The 5,606-nt window shown below is 51.3% G+C and overlaps 1 long non-coding RNA gene across 1 annotated transcript; it reads left to right on the top strand.

The window, feature by feature from the left end:
- The first annotated feature begins 990 nt into the window (after positions 1–990).
- On the top strand, positions 991–5,203 carry Gm30263. The gene is made up of 3 exons (XR_386555.2): positions 991–1,199; positions 2,919–2,990; positions 4,404–5,203. It is a non-coding gene; the product is annotated as a predicted gene, 30263 (long non-coding RNA).
- Positions 5,204–5,606: the final 403 nt, after the last annotated feature.

Below are 5,606 nucleotides of genomic sequence, written 5' to 3'. Positions count from 1 at the left end.
GGAGGCAGAGACTGGGGCTCCCTGGAGCAAGTTGGCTTTGCAGACTAGCCATACCCACAAGCTCTGGGACCAACTGAGAGCCCCTGAACCAGAAAAAGGCGGCAGTTGAGGAAGACTCCTGACATCAACCTTGGACCTCAACAGGTGTGTACACCACCCCCTCCTCTCGCCCAGCACACACACCTGCTTCCACACACGTCTAGAAAAGGCTCTTGAGATGCTGTGACAGGATCCCAAAGGTCCCCCAGCTTTCCTCAGTCCTAGAAGAGCAGGGATGGGGATTTGAGAAGCCAGGCTGGGCCAGGATGGAGAGGATTTGTTTGTGTTCATTCATCCGTATTCCTAGTCAGGGCATCACTCTGGAAGGTCTTGGGCTGGGAACCTCGAGGGGGGGGGGGAGAGTATGTGTATGTGTGTGATATGAGATATCCCACACCTTGGCCTCCCGGAGCTTAAAAGGTGTGTTGTGAGCTATTGGAGGCAGTCACAGGGTGATTTGGGGGTACCATTTATTTGATGGCTCAAGTTTCACGGAGGCAAAAGCAACAGCACATGTCCCATTGCAGAGGTTGTCTATCACAGTGATTAGCTGGCTGCTGGCCTGCCCATCTGTGTGTACATTTGTCCCCTCTCCATTTGGGTCTCTGTTTCCTTATTTGTAACATTGACATAGTGCTTTAGTGGGGACGGGGGTGGGGGGGTGGGGGTGGGGTTGAAACTGGTCTCAAACTTTTCATGGGCTTCTCCAGTAATGAAGGGGGATCCCACTGGAACAAGAGATGTGAATTGTCCACTGGGCATGGATCTGGGTGTTAGTGAGGTCCTGGGGGCTGGGCAGGCAGGCTAAATAAGACTGTCTGTTTAAGCAAGGAGGGAAGCTAGAGTAGGGCACTGCCAGCCAATGAGACCATCTCTCCAGGCCAATGTTTGCTGTTGGAACAAGAGCCTGGTGTGTCAACAGAGGGGGATGAGGTGGCCCTTCACTGAACACACAGCCTGTCCCTGGAGCCAGCTGACAGAGACCTCTGGAGCCCAGTGTTCCCATAAAGTGTGGACCTGTCTGAGCTGTACTCCAGCCATCTTCCCAAGTATCAACATATGGCAAGAAGCAGAGGTGGTATGCCCTTCAGGAAAGATCAGGGTCCCCAGGGCCTGCAATGAAGGACTCCAGCTGTGCTCCTTGTAGAGATTGCACACAGGTTCGGTCTTTTTTTTATTATTTTAATGACGTTCTATTTATTCACTGAGTGGAGGAGGTATGCACCATGGTGTGCATGTAGAGGCCAGAGGACTGCTTGCAGGAGTTGTTTTTTACCTTCCACTCTCTGGGTCCTGAAGATGGACCGTGGATCATCTAGCCTGGCAGCAAATGCATTCACCTGATAGGTCATCTCACCAGCCCATAAGCACAATCTTGACTCTGATATCAGTTTGATGGATGGCCCTGAGCCAGTCCCTTCCCTCTCTCAAGTAAGTTCTCTGTGTCACTTTCATTTCCTGGGATGAGAGTATAAGAGGTAATGTATTAGCCATTTGCCTATGGGACCCGGCCTCTTCTACCTGGTGCAACTTATTGGTTAACTCCTGTGTACTAGCCAATGGTCAGTGACTACTGGGTGCCTAATGGGTGGGGACATGAGGGTACAGCCAGGTCTCCAGCTTTGGAGAGCTTCTCCTTTAGAAAGGAAGTAACCTGTGACTCCAGACTGTGCAAAGGAGAACCTGTGGCTTCATGAAATCACACAAAGCTTCGGTCACATCCCGGTGCTACCATTGACTAGCCATGTGATCTTATGCATTGTGCATCTTCTTTGAGCTGGGGATGATGCTGCCAACCTACTGGATTGTGGTGGCACCATCTAGCCCTAGCATTGTGCCTTCTCAGGATGTTGGGAAAGTATTCAGAAAGCCTTAGTTGTTGTTATTCTAGCCAAGAATTCCAACAACTTCCCTCAGCCATGCAAGAAAAATCTCTGACCCTAGCAGGGGTAAGAGAAAATGAATCAAGTGCCCCCAAATTGATGGGCAGCCTGAGGCTGCGTGGAACAGAAGGCTCTGGGAAGCAATGATTACGCCCCTCCTCCTTCCATTGCACCCCAGCCACACCCCATTAAGCTTGCAGTTCAGATGTCCTTAGAAGAGCCCCCTCAGGCTGGAGAGATGGCTTGGTTGGTAAAGTGCTTGCTTTGCAAGTGTGGGAACTAGAGCTCCATTCACAGATCCCACATTAAAAAAAAAAAAAAAAGCCAGGTCCAGCAGTCTGAGTCTGTAATCATAGTAATGGTAAGATGGGAGGAGGAGACAGGTAGATCTCCGGAGCTCTCTGGGTAGCTAGCCTGGCCTACATGGTGCAGTTCCAGACTAATGGGAGGCACTGTTTCAAACAAAAAGAGAGGCACATAGAGTCTGATCTACACAGCAATGTGCTTACATGCACATCACACAAGCATGTGTGTCAGATCCTGGCTAGCTGGGATTGGTCAAAGAAGCATGAGGGTGCTGGTTGGGCAGGCTTCCCAGCATCCTTGTGGAGAAGCTGAGACTCAGGTATTAAGAGGACCATTTTTAGCTGGGCAGTGGTGGCGCACACCTTTAATCCCAGCACTTAGGAGGCAGAGGCAGGCAGACATCTGAGTTCGAGGCTAGCCTGGTCTACAAAGTGAGTTCCAGGACAGCCAGGGCTATACAGAGAAACTCTGTCTCAAAAAGCAAAGCAAAGCAAAACAAAACAAAAAAAGAAGAAGAAAAAGAGGACTTTTAAAATTTATTTACTATTTTATTTTATTTTACTTTTTACATCTATTAGGACTCACCAGGAGCCCCCAGCCTGGCTCTTCACCTCTTTGTAGATAGCTGAGTGAGCATGGGCACTCCTAACTCTAGACCAGGTGAGCATGAGCTCTGCTTTGCTCTTTCAGGTCCCCAGCGACTCCAGCACCCCCTCTGAGGAGCCTGACTCTGGGGAAACAGATGGTGACAAAGCCTGCCAGGTACTGGCTGCCTTGGAGCCCAGATGTGGCACAGATGTGGGGCAGGGGAGGGTGTGTGAAACCAGGTTCAGAAGGCAGGGACCCTTGGCAGCTCCCATCTGAGTCACGCATCAGCTCTGGGAGTGGTAATGAGGGTATTAGGGTTATTACTGCCGAGTGACTGGGAGTGTGCTTGCTCACCCGAGCAACCGCCAGCGGCAGCTTATCCTGCTTGACTGTCAGGCTGCCTCCCTCACCCCTGCCCTCCTGTCCACCCTCAGCCTCTGGCCTCCACATGCCTCATTAGAACTGCCTGGGCGTGCCTCTCCCAGACACATCATTTCTCCTACTGCTCTTCCTGGGCCCAGCTCGAGACATAGAGCTTAGCCTTGGGGGCCTGGTGGGTGCAGTGATCCTTGAAGCTGATGCACAGATAGGGTATGGCAGGGACACCATCACCAAGGCCAGACTTTGGTCTCTTAACAGGGCTCTGAAGTCATCAGAGCTAGGAACACCTCTCTGTCCAGGGAGGACTGTCCCTTCTCCCCAACTGGACTTCATGTCTTTATTTCAGCTCCAATCAGTAGAAATTGGCCACATAGCCAAATGGCCTAGAACTGGGCTATGAGGTAGAGGACCAGGGTAGCAGTCATAATGATGAATGTCCGATGACTGAACCTGAAGTGCTTGCTCTGTCCCGACTGCTCTGGTCTGTGCAAGGCTTGTTTGAATTGACTCTGTCCTCAAAACAGTTCTGTGAGCTTGGTGTATTGTCACCACCATTCTATAGATGAAACCACTGGCCCAGAAAGGCTAAGTAAGTGACCCCAGGTCGCACAGCTGGTGAGCAGACCAGCTGGGCTTCCGTCTGAGCATCCTGGCCTCAGAAGCCTCTTTCTACTGCAACCTTCACGACACCTGCCCCAGGTCCCCTCTACCTGAGTCAGCTTCCGCCACCACCACTGTATTCATGTTTTAGAGAGACAGTGGCCATCCATCCCCTCTACTGTCTACACTCTTCTTTTGTGTTCTAAGCAGTTCCACCCCTGAGTGATGGCTTAGGCTCTGCCCATGGCACATACCTCGCTTCAAAGCCATTGCCCTGTATGCCTGATCTGGCCCAGATATACAAGCACTCGTGAGGCACAGGGGAAGAGTGGAGAGAAAAGGACCTTCCTTCTGTGGCTTACAAGCGTAGGGTGAAGCGGCCCCCTTCCTGAGCCTCAGTCTCTGAAAGTGGGATCCTCTCCCAGTTTCCGTTGAGAATTTATGAGGCCACATCCCAAGGTCCTGTACCTAATAGATTCCTAAGCAGCCAAGTGTGACCAGTGTCAGGAGGTCCCTCTCCTCTGCTTGTGAGGTTGACTTGGTTTACTGATCTCAAGAGACCACCTGTCCTCAGTGTCTCTGTGCTGAAATCCTACACTCATACAGGACCAGAAGAAACTGCTGCTCACCAGGGGACCAGCTCCTTGTGACCTGCTGTGGGAGACAACCCTCACCCTATCTTCTGGAGCCCAGCATCCACCCTCCCTAGTGCTGGAAATGTAGGTGGCTCCCTGCCGCCTAGTGCTGTCGTCACCACCCCAAAGAGTGAGGATCCAGGGAGACCGTCTCCTGGCAGCAGAGCCTCTGCTGCCCTGCATGGGTGTGTTTGAAGCTGCCACACCCACTGAGGGCTGACTAGACCCTATGAGTAGGTTTAGAGATTCAGTTCTGTCAGAGGCATTGCATCCCCCTGGGAAGTGGGGGCAGATGAGGCAGTCATCCTTGCTGCTGTGGCTCCTGCTTTTTGGTGAGAGAGGGCACCTGCCACAGGTGCAGGGCAGGTGCCAGCTGCTAAGGACAACATCCCTCAGCGGGGTTTCTAAACACTTTGGCCACCAGCAGGGTCAGAACACCTGGGGGAGTTGCACCTTTGACATGACCACTGAGAAGGAAATTGTTCAGCGTTTTCTCGTGTGGGTGAAAGTGGCGGGCTCCGCCCAAGACACTGCTCTGTCCATTCATGCGCACAAGCTCCTTCTTGGCTAGCCTCAGTGGGCAGGATATGGAATGTAAGATTAATGCTCAAACCTTCATGGGAGCTATTGCTACGCAGGTGCAGGTGCAGCCTCTGCCCCAAACCGTCCTTGCCTTGAGAGGGTCTCCACATGCCATTTCTACCTCTAGAAAATTTCATGGAGCCAAAAGCACATTTGAAACTTTGTCTCACATTATGAACTAACCTGTACCCCGGAGCTCTTGACTCTAGCTGCATATGTATCAAAAGATGGCCTAGTCGGCCATCACTGGAAAGAGAGGCCCATTGAACAGGCAAACTTTATATGCCCCAGTACAGGGGAACGCCAGGGCCAAAAAATGGGAATGGGTGGGTAGGGGAGTGGGGGGGGGGGGACTTTTGGGATAGCATTGGAAATGTAATTGAGGAAAATACGTAATAAAAAAAATTTTGTCTTAGTCAGGAGGGTCTGAAAATAAGACAAATAAAATAGCCAGACAGTGATGACGCACACTTTTAATCCCAGAACTCAGAGAGAGAAGCTGATAAATCTCTGTGAGTTCAAGGCCAGCAGAGTGAGTTCCAGGACAGCCATGGGTACACAGAGAAACTGTTTCAATTAATTCGTTAGTTAG

This window comes from Mus musculus, chromosome 19 (genome assembly GCF_000001635.26).
Source record: "Mus musculus strain C57BL/6J chromosome 19, GRCm38.p6 C57BL/6J".
In the NCBI taxonomy this organism is placed as follows: Eukaryota; Metazoa; Chordata; class Mammalia; order Rodentia; family Muridae; genus Mus; species Mus musculus.
The sequence above is the reverse complement of the archived record's forward strand: the minus strand, read 5'-3'. Positions and strand labels throughout refer to the sequence as shown.